General features: G+C 41.8%; 1 pseudogene; it reads left to right on the top strand.

The window, feature by feature from the left end:
• The window catches only part of LOC137202917 (thymidylate synthase-like), a 45,974-nt pseudogene extending 40,345 nt beyond the window's left edge, over positions 1 to 5,629 (top strand).
• Positions 5,630 to 14,347: the final 8,718 nt, after the last annotated feature.

Raw genomic sequence — 14,347 nt, 5'->3', positions numbered from 1 at the left:
TGTCAAGTTCCCCTTTTATGGCTGTTAGTATTTGCCTTATGTATTGAGGTGCTCCTATGTTGGATGCATAAATATTTACAATTGTTATATCTTCTTCTTGGATTGATCCCTTGACCATTATGTAGTGTCCCTCTTTGTCTCTTGTAATAGTCTTTGTTTTAAAGTCTATTTTGTCTGATATGAGAACTGCTACTCCAGCTTTCTGTTGATTTCCATTTGCATGGAATATCTTTTTCCATCCCCTCACTTTCAGTCTGTATGTGTCCCAGGACTGAAGTGGGTCTCCTGTAGACAGCATATATACAGGCCTTGTTTTTGTATCCATTCAGCCAGTCTATGTCTTTTGGTGGGAGCATTTAATCCATTTACATTTAAGGTAATTATCGATATGTGTGTTCCTGTTACCATTTTCTTAATTGTTTGGGGTTTGTTTTTGTAGGTCTTTTCCTTCTCTTGTGTTTCCTACCTAGAGAAGTTCCTCTAGCATTTGTTGTAAAGCTGGTATGGTGCTTCTGAATTCTCTTAACTTTTGCTTGTCTGTAAAGGCTTTAATTTCTCCATCAAATCTGAATGAGATCCTTGCTGGGTAGAGTAATCTTGGTTGTAGGTTTTTCCCTTTCATCACTTTAATTATGTTCTGCCACTCCCTTCTGGCTTGCAGAGTTTCTGTTGTTAACCTTATGGGGATTCCCTTGTATGCTATTTGTTGTTTTTCCCTTGCTGCTTTTAATATTTTTTTTTTGTATCTAATTTTTGATAACTTGATTAATATGTGTCTTGGAGTGTTTCTCCTTGGATTTATCCTGTATGGGATTCTCTGTGCTTCCTGGACTTGATTAACTATTTCTTTTCCCATATTATGGAAGTTTTCAACTATAATCTCTTCAAATATTTTCTCAGTCTCTTTCTTTTTCTCTTCTTCTTCTGGGACCCCTATAATTCGAATGTTGGTGCGTTTAATGTTGTCCCAGAGGTCTCTGAGACTGTCCTTAATTCTTTTCATTCTTTTTTCTTTATTCTGCTCTGCAGTAGTTATTGCCACTATTTTATCTTCCAGGTCACTTATCCGTTCTTCTGCCTCAGTTATTCTGCTATTGATCCCATCTAGAGAACATTTAATTTCATTTATTGTGTGTTCATCATTGCTTGTTTGCTCTTGAGTTCTTCTAGGTCCTTGTTATATGTTTCTTGTATTTTCTCCATTATATTTCCAAGATTTTGGATCATCTTTACTATCATTTTTCTGAATTCTCTTTCAGGTAGACTGCCTATTTCCTCTTCATTTGTTAGGTCTGGTGGGTTTTTACCTTGCTCCTTCATCTACTGTGTTCTTCTCTGTCTTCTCATTTTGCTTAACTTACTGTGTTTGGGGTCTCCTTTTTGCAGACTGCAGGTTTGTAGTTCCCATTGTTTTTGGTGTCTGCCCCCATTGGCTAAGGTTGGTTCAGTGGGTTGTGTAGGCTTCCTGGTGGAGGGGACTAGTGCCTGTGTTCTGGTGGATGAGGCTGGATCTTGTCTTTCTGGTGGGCAGTTCCTCATCTGGTCGTGTGTTTTGGGGTGTCTGTGACCTTATTATGATATTAGGCAGCCTCTCTGCTAATGGGTGGGGTTGTGTTCCTGTCTTGCTAGTTGTTTGGCATGGGGTGTCCAGCACTGGAGCTTGCTGGCCGTTGAGTTGAGGTGCGTCTTGGCATTGAGATGGAGATCTCTGGTAGATTTTCGGAGTTTGACAATACGTGGAGCTGGGAGGTTACTTGTGGACCAGTGTCCTGAACTCAGCTCTCCCACCTCAGAGGCACAGGCCTGACGCCCGGCCGGAGCACCAAGACCCTGTCATCCATACGGGAAAAGAGAAATATATATATATATCATTGCTCCCAAAGTCCACCACCTCAGTTTGGGATGATTTGTTGTCTTTTCATGTATTCCACAGATGCAGGGCACATCAAGTTGATTCTGGAGATTTAATCCGCTGCTCCTGAGCTGGGAGAGATTTCCCTTTCTCTTCTTTGTTCTCACAGCTCCCGGGGTTCAGCTTTGGATTTGGCCCCGCCTCTGCGTGCAGGTCCCCGGAGGGCGTCTGTTCCTGCTCAGACAGGACGGGGTTAAAAGACCAGCTGATTCGGGGTCTCTGGCTCACTCAGGCCGGGTGCAGGGAGGGATACGGAGGGCGGGGCGAGCCTGCGGCGGCAGAGGCCATCATGACGTTGCACCAGCCTGAGGCGCACCGTGCGTTCTCCCGGGGAAGCTGTCCCTGGATCACGGGACCCTGGCTGTGGTGGGCTGCACAGGCTCCCGAGAGGGGCGGTTTGGAGAGTGACCTGTGCTCACACACGGGCTTCTTGGTGGCGGCAGCAGCGGCCTTAGCGTCTCACGCCCGTCTCTTGGGTCCGCACTGATAGCAGCAGCTCGCGCCCATCTCTGGAGCTCCTTTACGCGGCGCTCTTAATCCCCTCTCCTCGCGCACCAGGAAACAAAGAGGCAAGAAAAGGTCTCTTGCCTCTTCGGCAGCTCCAGACCTTTTCCCGGACTCCCTCCTGGCTAGCTGTGGTGCACTAACCCCTTCAGGCTGTGTTCATGCAGCCAACCCCAGTCCTCTGCCTGGGATCCAACCGAAGCCCAAGCCGCAGCTCCCAGCCCCGCCCGCCCCGGCGGGTGAGCAGACAAGCCTCTCGGGCTGGTGAGTGCCGGTCGGCACCGATCCTCTGGGCGGAATCTCTCCGCTTTGCGCTACGCACCCCTGTGGCTGCGCTCTCCTACGTGGCTCCAAAGCTTACCCCCCGTCACCCCCACCCCCGTCTCCGCCCGCGAAGGGGCTTCCTAGTGTGTGGAAACTTTTCCTCCTTCACAGCTCCCTCCCACTGGTGCACGTCCCGTCCCTATTCTTTTGTCTCTCTTTTTTCTTTTGCCCTACCCAGGTACGTGGGGGAGTTTCTTGCCTTTTGGGAGGTCTGAAGTCTTCTGCCAGCGTTCAGTAGGTGTTCTGCAGGGGTTGTTCCACATGTAGTTGTATTTCTAATGTATTTGTGGGGAGGAAGGCGATCTCCACGTCTTACTCTTCCGCCATCTTGAAGCTCCTCTCCCACGTGACTTTATTATTCCGAAGATTTTCAGGACACTGGAGGGCTGCACTGGTGGCGCAGTGGTTGAGAATCCGCCTCCCGATGCAGGCAGCACGGGTTCATGCCCCGGCCCGGGAAAAGCCCACATGCCACGAAGCAGCTGGGCCCGTGAGCCATGGCCGCTGAGCCTTCGCGTCCAGAGCCTGAGCTCCGCAACAGGAGAGGCCACAGCAGTGAGAGGCCCGCATACCGCAAAGAAAAAAAGACATTTGAAAGCCCCTTAAACTCTCTTATTCTGCTCAGCCCCTGCCCAGTCCAGCCAAGATGGCAGACAGTTTCCCGAACGGTTATGTCAAGGATTGAAATGAGGGGGGATTATCTCTTTCTACGGAGACTAGTGTATCCATCCTATGGAAGACGATAAATAGAAAGGGATAACCTATGTTTTAATCGAGGGTGCTGTTCTCCATAGTAGAAATATGCATGAAATTTCCCCAAATCTTATTTCATATGCCATCATTTCTCAACACGGATTTCTGTTCATAAATCAGCTTCACTGGGAAATGTCCATTTAGGATAGTGTATTTAAGCATTCCAAGTAGCCCAAAGAGAAGCCGTTTACACATTCTGCTGTAGCCCCAAGTAAGGTCAGTTCCACTGAGGCATATTGTAAAATTAAAAAAACATTTAAAAGGCGTTGAAAAAAGTTCATCATCAGAGGAGATCATATGTACGTTCACAGAGGAGATGTAGATGTTACACTGAGATTTGTCCATTTGTCAAGGAAAATAACTCAGGGCCAGAAGGAAGAAATTCCTATCTGCTAAGGCCGACCAAAGTAAGGGGAAGCAGCCCAGCCTACCTCTGCCAACAATGCTTTGCCCACAGAAATTAAAAACTCTGGGTGGAATACTGAAAACATCTTTTTTTAAGGCGTTTATGGGCTCACCAAGAAAATTAAGAATCCTCAAAACCCAAAAATCAAAAGAAAGTGGAAACACAGAGAAGTAGAGCCCCAAAGTTGACATTTACTCTGAGGGCATTTGCCCAACTCCAGAGTCCCTGAACTTCATTTCCTGACATTAAATATCATAAGGGTCAGTCTAAAGTCGGATGTCCTATAGGAGATCCCCTCCCTCCATAAAGTGGAACCACAAAAAGCCACACTCACAATGTCAGGGTGAACAAGAAATCAGCCAGCCACAGCCAAAGGAGGCCGCAAATAAAATTGCCTGCCCAGCCCTAAATGCTGTCACTAGATAGAGGGGGGGAAAATCTCCCTCGAGAATTCTTAACACAAGCTGATTCTTTCGAAAGTTTGTAGCCCAAACACATAATACCTTGGACTGAGAAACCTTAAATAAATACTTCAGGATAAAACTGTCCCACATTGGTAATGCCCCAGACATTTGGCAGAAACAACTGAAAATCCTAAAAGAACCCACCTTCAACGTAGGCCTCAAAAATTCCCATGGGTAAAAATTATGAAGAGAGTCAAAAATCCCTAACCACAGGAAGATTTTAACTCACCGTAAAAGAGTCAACAGAAGCAGCAAGTGACATGAACTAACCTATAAACTTCCAGATACTGGAAGAAACCTACAAGTATGTTTACTATGTTTAAGAAATAAAAGGGGGGGGGGGGCTTCCCTGGTGGCGCAGTGGTTGAGAGTCCGCCTGCCGATGCAGGGGACGCGGGTTCGTGCCCCGGTCTGGGAAGATCCCACGTGCCGCGGAGCGGCTGGGCCCGTGAGCCATGGCCACTGAGCCTGCGCGTCCGGAGCTTGTGCTCCGCAACGGGAGAGGCCACAGCAGTGAGAGGCCCGCGTACCGTAAAAAAAAAAAAAAAAAAAGAAAGAAAGAAAAGGGGAGATTGAAACTGTGACTAAGAATAAAAAGACTTTAGTGGTCACAGGAAGAGCCGGGGTCTCCTGAGTGAAAATCTGGGATGCCTACGGGTCCCGAGACTTCTTGGACAGCCTGGTACTCTCCATCAGAGAAGAAGGGAATTTAGGCCTAGTTTATAGCTTTCAGTGGAGGCCTTTGGTGGCCGAATACAAAGATGTGGATTTAAATTTATTCAGGTCAAGGAGTAGACCAACTGCAAAAGGTGATTGACACAATCAAAACCAACCCTGAAGACAGAAGAATCATTCTACGTGCTTGGAATCGAAAGATCTTCCTCTCATACCCCACCACCCTGCCCCTGTGCCATGCCCTTTGCCACTTCTACGTGATGAACCATGACTGTCCTGCAGCTGTACCAGAAGTCAGGAGACAGGGGCCTGAGTGTGTCCTTCAACATCGCCAGCTATGCCCTGCTCACCTACATGATCGCACACATCACAGGCCTGAAGCCAGGTGACTCTGTACACACTTTGGGAGATGCACATATTTACCTTGATCACATGGAGCTGCTGAAAATGCAGCTTCAGGGAGAATCAAGGCCTTTCCCAAAGCTCAAAATCCTTGGAAAAGTTGAGAAAATCGATGACTTCAAGGCTGAAAACTTTCAGATTGAAGGCTACAGTCCCCATCCCACTATTAAAATGGAAATGGCTACTTAGAGTGCTATTTTTTTTTTATTGAGGTATGGTTGATTTGCAGTGTTTGAGGTGTACAGCAGGGTGATTTGGTTGTGTATATTTATTCAGATTCTTTTCCATTGAAGGTTGTTGCAGGATGTTGAATATGGTTCCCTATGCTGTGCAGTGAACCCTTGTTGTTAATCTATGTTGCATACAGTGGTTTGTATCTGTTGGTCCCAAATTCCTAATTTATTCTTCCCCCACCTTTCTCCTTTGGTAACCATAAATTTGTTTTCTATGTCTGTGAGTCTATTTCTGGTTTGTTTGTTTTTATTTATTTTTGGCTGTGTTGGGTCTGTTGCTGCACGTGGGCTTTCTCTAGTTGCGATGAGCAGGAACTACTCTTCGTTGCGGTGCGTGGGCTTCTCATTGCAGTGGCTTCTCTTGTTGTGGAGCACAGGCTCTAGGCACACAGGCTCAGTAGTTGTGGCTCTCGAGCTCTAGAGAGTAGTTGTGGTGCACAGGCTTAGTTGCTCCACGGCCTGTGGAATCTTCATGGACCAGGGCTCGACCGCATGTCCCCTGCATTGGCAGGTAGATTCTTAACCACTGCGCCACCAGGGAAGTCCCCTCTGTTTTGTAAATAAGTTCAGTTGTATCATTTTTTTAGATTCCACATATAAGTGATATCATATAGTACTTGTCTTTCTCTTTCTGACTTACTTCACTTTGTGTGATAATCTCTAGTTGCATCCATGTTGCTGCAAATGGCATTATTTCATTCTTTTTATAGCTGAGTAATATTCCATTATATATATACCACACCTTCTTTACCTATTCATCTGTCAATGGACATTTAGGTTGCTTCCATGTCTTGGCCATTGTAAATAGTGCTGATATGAAAATGGAGTGGTATCTTTTTGAATTAGAGTTTTCATCTTTTTCAGATATACACCCAGGAGTGGGATTGCTGGATCATATGGTAACTCTATTCTTAGATTTTTTAAGGAACTTCCATACTGTTCTCCCTACTGGCTGCACCAATTTGCATTCCCACCAACAATGTAGGAGGATTGCCTTTTCTCCACACCCTCTCCAGCATTTATTCTTGTAGACTTTTTGATGACAGCTCTTCTGACTGGTGTGAGGTAGTACCTCACCGTAGTTTTAATTTGCGTTTCTCTAGTAATTAGCAAAGTTGAGCATCTTTTCATGTGCCTGTTGACCATCTGTATGTCTTCTTTGGAGAAGTGTCTATTTGGGCCTTCTGGCCATTTTTTGATTGGGTTTTTTGTTTTTTAGAGTGCTTTTTTTTTAACATCTTTATTGGAGTATAACTGCTTTACAACGTTGTGTTAGTTTCTGCTGTATAACAAAGTGAATCAGCTATATGTATACATATATCCCCATATCCCCTCCCTCTTGTGTCTCCCTCCCACCTTTCCTATCCCACCCCTCTAGGTGGTCACAAAGCACCGAGCTGATCTCCCTGTGCAATGCAGCTGCTTCCAACTAGCTATCTATTTTACATTTGGTAGTGTGTATATGTCAATGCTATTTTAGAGTGCTTTTAAAGGAGTTGTTTGAAGGATATTTACACCCAGGTAAAAGTTTACTTTGCTCTAAAGGAAGGAGGAACTAGGTCAAAACCTGTTGGTCACCTATCAATTGTTATTGATTAACCTTTAAGGATGTTGCCACTGGCACATAGAACTGTGCTGGTTCTCTTAGTAATAAAAGGCCTTGAGTTTGGTTAATTCACTGAGGATGTATGAAAATATCGAGATTGTGAATAAAGTCAGGAAAGAGAAAATTTATATATCTTAACAAAAACATGTACATGCATTTCAATACCATACTCAAACTTCCCAATTCATAATGTTTTCATGATGATGGTCAGTGACTTTCAAGAGTTATATATAACTATTCCCCCAGATTTGAGCAAGCCAAATAACACCATCAGTCACGATAATGCCTAGTGTGGTTATGAACATTTCAAGTTATATCTTTTGGGCTTCCCTGGTGGAGCAGTGGTTGAGAGTCCGCCCGCCGATGCAGGGGACACGGGTTTGTTCTCCGGTACGGAAAGATCCCACATGCCACGGAGCGGCTGGGCCCGTGAGCCATGGCCGCTGAGCCTGCGCATCCGGAGCCTGTGCTCCGCAACGGGAGAGGCCACAACAGTGAGAGGCCCGCGTACCGCAAAAAAAAAAAAAAAAAAAAAGAGGTTAAAGTTATATTTGTTTTATATCTTGCTATAATAAAAGTGTTTTGCCTTCAAAAAAAAAGGGAGGAAAAAGACTTTACAAAAAATTTTAATAGAATCCTTAGAAATTAAAAATATCATAATTAAAATTTAAAACTCAGTGAACAAGTTTACTATATGACTAGACCCACTGAAAAGAGAATTCATGAAATGGACTATAATGCTGAAGAAATTAGTGAGAATGTAGAACAGAGAGACAAAGAAATTGAAAATAGGAAACAGTTGTTAAAAAAACAAAAGAGGATAAAGTGACATACAATGGGAGATCTAAGCCAGTGAAGTAAGGCAAGAAAAAGAAATAAATTTAAGCACTAGAAAGGAAGAAATATAACTTTATTTGCGTATGATATATTATCTATATAGAAACCTCTTAAAAAATATCAATAGATTTTTTGAATAAACAGTAGAGCTCAACATGGGATCTGAATGTAAAATCAGCTGTCCTTCTAAACCAACAACAGCAAAGAGTTAAAAAGTGTACTTTTTGAAAAAGGTATCACTTATGGCATTTAAAAATGTGAATAGGGCTTCCCTGGTGGTGCAGTGGCTAAGAATCCACCTGCCAATGCAGGGGACATGGGTTCGAGCCCTGGCCCGGGAAGATCCCACATGCCACGGAGCAACTAAACCCGTGCACCACAACTACTGAGCCTGCGCTCTAGAGCCTGCGAGCCACAACTACTGAAGCCCGCACACCTAGAGCCCATGCTCCGCAACGAGACGCCACCACAATGAGAAGCCCAAGCACCGCATCAAAGAGTACCCCCGCTCACCGTAACTAGAGAAAGCCTGCACGTTGCAACGAAGACCCAACACAGCCAAAAATAAATAAATAAATAAATTTTTTTTTTAATGTGACGAACCTAGGAATAAGTGTACCAAATGATCTTCATGAGAAAAAATTATAAACTTTATTAACAGATATTGAAAATACTTAAATAAATTGAGACCATGTTAATGTATAAAGAGAATCATTATTATAAAGGTGTCAATTTTCCCCAACTTAATTTATAGATTTAAGTCAGTCAAAACTCTGGAGAGTCTTATGAGTCTTGACAAGCTGATTCTAAAGTACATATGGAAGAGAAAACAGCCCATAAAGCCTCAGGTATACCTGAAGAAGAACTGGGTGGGAGAAGTTGTTTTTTAAGTTACATATAAAGCTGTATTAATTGATATATTGTGGCATTTGTGTTGGAATAGACAAATATACCACTAGAACAGGATAGAAACCCAGAAAAAAACCCATGTGTTTGGGATGTGATTTATAGCAGAGATGCGGAAGCACAGGGCAGTGTGAGAAAGCTGGACTTCTGTTGGATTATGCCGTCACAATTAGTTACCCATGTTTAAAAAGGGGGTGAGGAGGAATCTCACCACACCCACAAAACTCACTTCTACATGGATTAAAAAGTTAAATGTAAAAGGCAAAACCATAAAATGTTTAGGTGAAAGTCTCAAAGATTATCTTTATGACCTTAGGGTACGGAAGAATTTCGTAAGTAAAGTACACATACACCTGTATACACACACATACACACACACCCACATCTAACCATAAAGATGGATACGTTTGAGTACATTAAAAAGAACTTCTGTTCACCAAAAGATACCGTTAAGAGAGTGAAAAGGCAAGGCACAGAGTAAGAAACTGACAAAATGACATGGTGCTCAGATCTAGACTATACATAGAAGTATTACAAATAAATAAGAAAAAGACAAACAATCTGATAGAAAAATAGGCAGATATGAACAGAGGTTTCCTGGAAGAGGAAGATAAGAACCTTCAACAAGCACAGGAAAAGATACCAATCTCTAGTAATTAGGAAAATGCAAATTAGAGCCATAATATATGACTTTACTCCTGCTAGATTTGCAAAAATTTAAAGATTATGTTATCAAGTGTTGGCAAAGATGTGGGATAACAGAAACAATTATATCTGCTGGTACGAGTGTATATTGGTAAAAAAATCACTATGGCATTACCTAGTTTGTCTGAAGGTATACACAACATAGGACCTATCAACTTCATTCCTAGATAAACTTGAGAAACTCTTGCACATGGGCACCAAGTAACACATACGAGAATGTTCAGAGCACCACTGTTTGCTGAGGTATAAGCCAGAACTAACTCAAATGGGCATCAGCAGAGGAATGGATAAATTATGCTATTTCATGTAATGGAATTCTGTGCTGCCATGAACTACAGCTACGTACAAAAAAATGGATGAACTTTAGAAACACGTTGAATATAAGAAGTCATCAGAGAATGCTTACCCTTATGATTCCATTTATATAAAAGTCAGAAACATGTAAACTAAATAGTATATTATTTGTGGACAGAGATTTATGTAGTAAAACCATAAAAAATGGACCTAAAGATTGTGATACTGAGTGAAACAAGTCTGTCACAGAAAGACAGATATATGACATCGCTTACATGTGGAATCAAAAAAGAGGGGGGGTACAAATGAACTTATTTACAAAACAGAAGTAGAATCACAGATGTAGAAAACGAACTTATGGTTACCAGGAGATAAGGGTGGGGAGGGATAAATTGGGAGATTGGGACCGACATATACACACTACTATGTATAAAACAGATAACAAATAAGAACCTGTTGTATAGCACAGGGAGCTCTACTCAATACTCTGTAACGGCCTATATGGGAAAAGAATCTTAAAAAAAAAAAAAAAAGACTGGATATATGTATATGTATAACTGATTCACTTTGCTGTACACCTGAAACTAACACAGCATTGTAAATCGACTATACTCCAATGAAAAATTTTTTTTAAAAAAAGAATTTTATAGAATTTTAAAAAAATAAAAAAAACAAGGGAATGATAAACTCAAAGTTCAGGGTTGTGATCCCTCTGAATGTGGAGAGAAGGGGGTGGAACGAGACCTCATGAGTAATGAGAAAGTACAAGTTTTTTAACTGGGTCATGAATTCCTGGGAATTTATTCTATTGTCATTCTTTGGCATTTAAACATATTTCATATATACTGTTTTACATCTCTGAAATATTTAATTTTAAAAATTTTAAAGAAGACAAATAAATGACAGAAAATATCTATCACATATGTAAAACAGAAAAAATTTAAAAACAAAATAAAATGATCCTCTACTAATTACTAAGAGAAAATGAAAACACAATAGAAAAACGAGCAAAGGATAAGAACATGCAGATCACACAATAAGAAATACAAATGGCCAATAATATACGAAAAGACATTTAACTTCACTAATCAGTGCAAATGAAACAGAACTATATTTCACCCATCAAACTGGAAGCATTTTTTAAAATGTGATAATAGCAGGATTAGTAAGGTATGAAGAATGAACTGACAAAGTCTTTTGGAGGGCAATCTGATGTTATCTATCAAAATTTTAAATGTAAATACTCTTCTGCTCAGCAATTCTGTATCTAAGAACCTATCTGATAGAAATACATTTTGGTCACGTTGTATATAAAATGTTCACTGTAGCATTATTTGTAATAATGGAAAATTGGAAGCAGCTTAAATGCCCATCAATAAAGAAATAGTTTATTTAGAACACAACTGCGTTTTATCATTTTGGAATGTCTTCAGGTACAAGCAGAAATTGTGCCTTAAATAAACAGGGGCTCTTTTTTAAATCACATAACAAGCTCTGAATAAAACTCATGCCATTGTTTGCTCAGTTGCCCCATGTTTTCACCAAGGACCCAGCATCTTTTCATCCCTCTGCTCCTCCATCTTTGAGTGCCGACTGGATTATTGTTCTCAGCTCTGCACTCTCTTGCTCTGTAGTATAACCTTGCAGTGTGCTAGAAAGGGCTGACGTAGGACTTGGCCTTGCAACCTGGATCAGCCAATTGAATGTGGGTGGAAGTAACTCTGTGTGTGCTAGTTCTAAGCTAAGGTCTTAAGAGTTATCTCGTGTTTCTACTCACTCTCTTGCACTCCTGTGATCCATAATAAGAAGAACTACCTCAGAGAGCCAGTGATGCAAGAAAAATGAGGAAATGCATAGAACAGACCTGAACCTAACACACAGCTTGGAGCCACGCCCAGCCGATCTCAGGTGAGCCCAGCAGAGCCAGAGATACCTCGCATACTATGAGCAAGAAAACAAATGTTTATCCTTGTAATCCACTGAGATTTCAAGGTTGTTTGTTAGACAGAAATATTAACTAATAAACTTGGCATGTTGACTTTCCATCCTTATGCCCGTGGCCTTGTGGTCTCAAGTTAGTTTCAAGCTGCAGAAATTGCAGTTGTCTTCAAAGCAGGAAGTTGGGGATGTGAGAAGAGTGGCCAGAGCAGAGAGTAACCTCCTTGTGATGCTTTTGGGTTTTTTTGCGGTACGCGGGCCTCTCGCTGTTGTGGCCTCTCCCGTTGCAGAGCACAGGCTCCGGACGCACAGGCTCAGCAGCCATGGCTCATGGGCCTAGCCGCTCCGCGGCATGTGGGATCTTCCCGGACCGGGGCACGAACCCGTGTCCCCTGCATCGGCAGGCAGACTCTCAACCACTGCGCCACCAGGGAAGCCCAATGCTTTCGTTTTTTATCAAGGAATAAAGAGATTTCCCAGAAGCCTCTCTGTCAACTTCCCCTTACATCTTATAGTCCAGACAGTGTCACATGGTCACTCTAGCTATTACAAATACCTGCCAAGGGGACCAAGACTGGCTGGAGAAAAGGCCTGCCTTCCCTGAGATCAAGAGATATCTGCCCTCTACATGGACAAATCAAGAGGTTATGGCAAAGCATGTATAACTGTGTTGTCTACCACACATGTTCTGTAATACTGGGCAAAGGTCAAATAGAATAAGGTAGATTTATATGTAGTAACATGAAAAAAATTTTAAGATGATCATTCAAAAAGAATAGCAAATGGCAGAACAATACATATAATATTCTCACTTGTTTAAAAAATAAGAAATTCAAGTTTGGGTGCGTATGTATATACATAAATACACAGAAGAGGGTCTGAAAAATATACATCAAACTCTTTCATAGCAGTCACTGCTGAGGAAGAGGTGGTTTAGAAAGAGGCTGTGTTTAAAAGGACCTTCTCTAGTTGCTCTATGAACTTATTTCTGTATCGTTTGAATTCTTAAGAACACACAATAATTTATGGATTACTTCTTTAAAAATTTACTTTTCATTAAAAAATAAAAGCTGTATAAGTGAGAGAACTGAACACTGAAAGAAAATATGAGCTAGAAGAAGGTCTGTATTTTTTTTTTATTCAAAGGGAGAAAGAAAAGATTTTTCTCTATAATCCAATCAATTTCTGGCTCCTAGGAAGAAAACAAAACCACTCAGACAAGATACTTTGGCCATTGCCATGCCTTTAAAACTGAAATCCCTTGTAAAGTCCTATTTCTCTTGTTAACAAGTTTCATTAAGAATGTTAGGCTACACAGCATTGATCTCCACACACCTCAGCCTTCCTAACTGGGCAACTCAGAAGCCAGCTTATTTATTGTTTGAACTGTTTGTTGTAAATGCATGCTCTTATACTCACCCTTGCCGACACCCATGGGAGACCTAGGCACTTTTGTATAAATTCAATCTGCCTCGAATGCAATCATTCTTTATTTTTAAAACCATGTGTATAAAATCAAAGATGTTACCAAATCTAAAGATCACTGGAAAAATAGACAGTATAGTTCAAAAAATAGCTTTTATAGAACGTATTTCTATATTCTGAGCATTCTTTACAATGTAAGAAAATGTTCTATACGAATTAAATGAGAAAGAGTAGGGAACTTGTTTCTTTTATAAAAGTCCTTAAAATAATTCTTATAGAAACTTCTTTATTTTGTAAAGAAAAATTATAAACGTGAAACTATAAAATACTTTTCATTTCAATTCCATTTATTAAGAGATGAACTAGGAACGAAACTGGAAGCTGGGTTCCAAAAAGATGAGTAAGTTGCACTTCCTCCCCACAAAAAGCTTGTAATTCGGTTAAGAGATATAGAACTAAAAATAGATGAATTTAATCAAATGGATAACCAGCTTTAAAAGGGTGGAAATGTAATGAGACAGAACACTGTATTTTCCAGAACTCCTCTCAAGGTTAATATGTAAGGTTGGAAGACAGACTTGGGGAGAGTAAGCGGGGTAGGGAAAGAAGGAGATGAGAACTGGTAGAAATGGGGCTTCCCTGGTGGCGCAGTGGTTGAGAGTCCGCCTGCCAATGCAGGGGACATGGGTTCGTGCCCCGGTCCGGGAGGATCCCACATGCCGCGGAGCGGCTGGGCCCGTGAGCCATGGCCGCTGAGCCTGCGCGTCCGGAGCCTGTGCTCCGCAACGGGAGAGGCCACAACAGTGAGAGGCCCGCGTACTGGAAAAAAAAAAAAAGGGTGGAAATGTAATGAGACAGAAAACTGTATTTTCCAGAACTCCTCTCAAAGTTAATATGTAAGGTTGGAAGACAACCTTGGGGAGAGTAAGTGGGGTAGGGAAAGAAGGAGATGAGAACTGGAGC

This window comes from Pseudorca crassidens, chromosome 11, assembly GCF_039906515.1.
Source record: "Pseudorca crassidens isolate mPseCra1 chromosome 11, mPseCra1.hap1, whole genome shotgun sequence".
Lineage (NCBI taxonomy): Eukaryota > Metazoa > Chordata > Mammalia > Artiodactyla > Delphinidae > Pseudorca > Pseudorca crassidens.
This window is presented reverse-complemented; position numbering and strand designations above follow the sequence as displayed.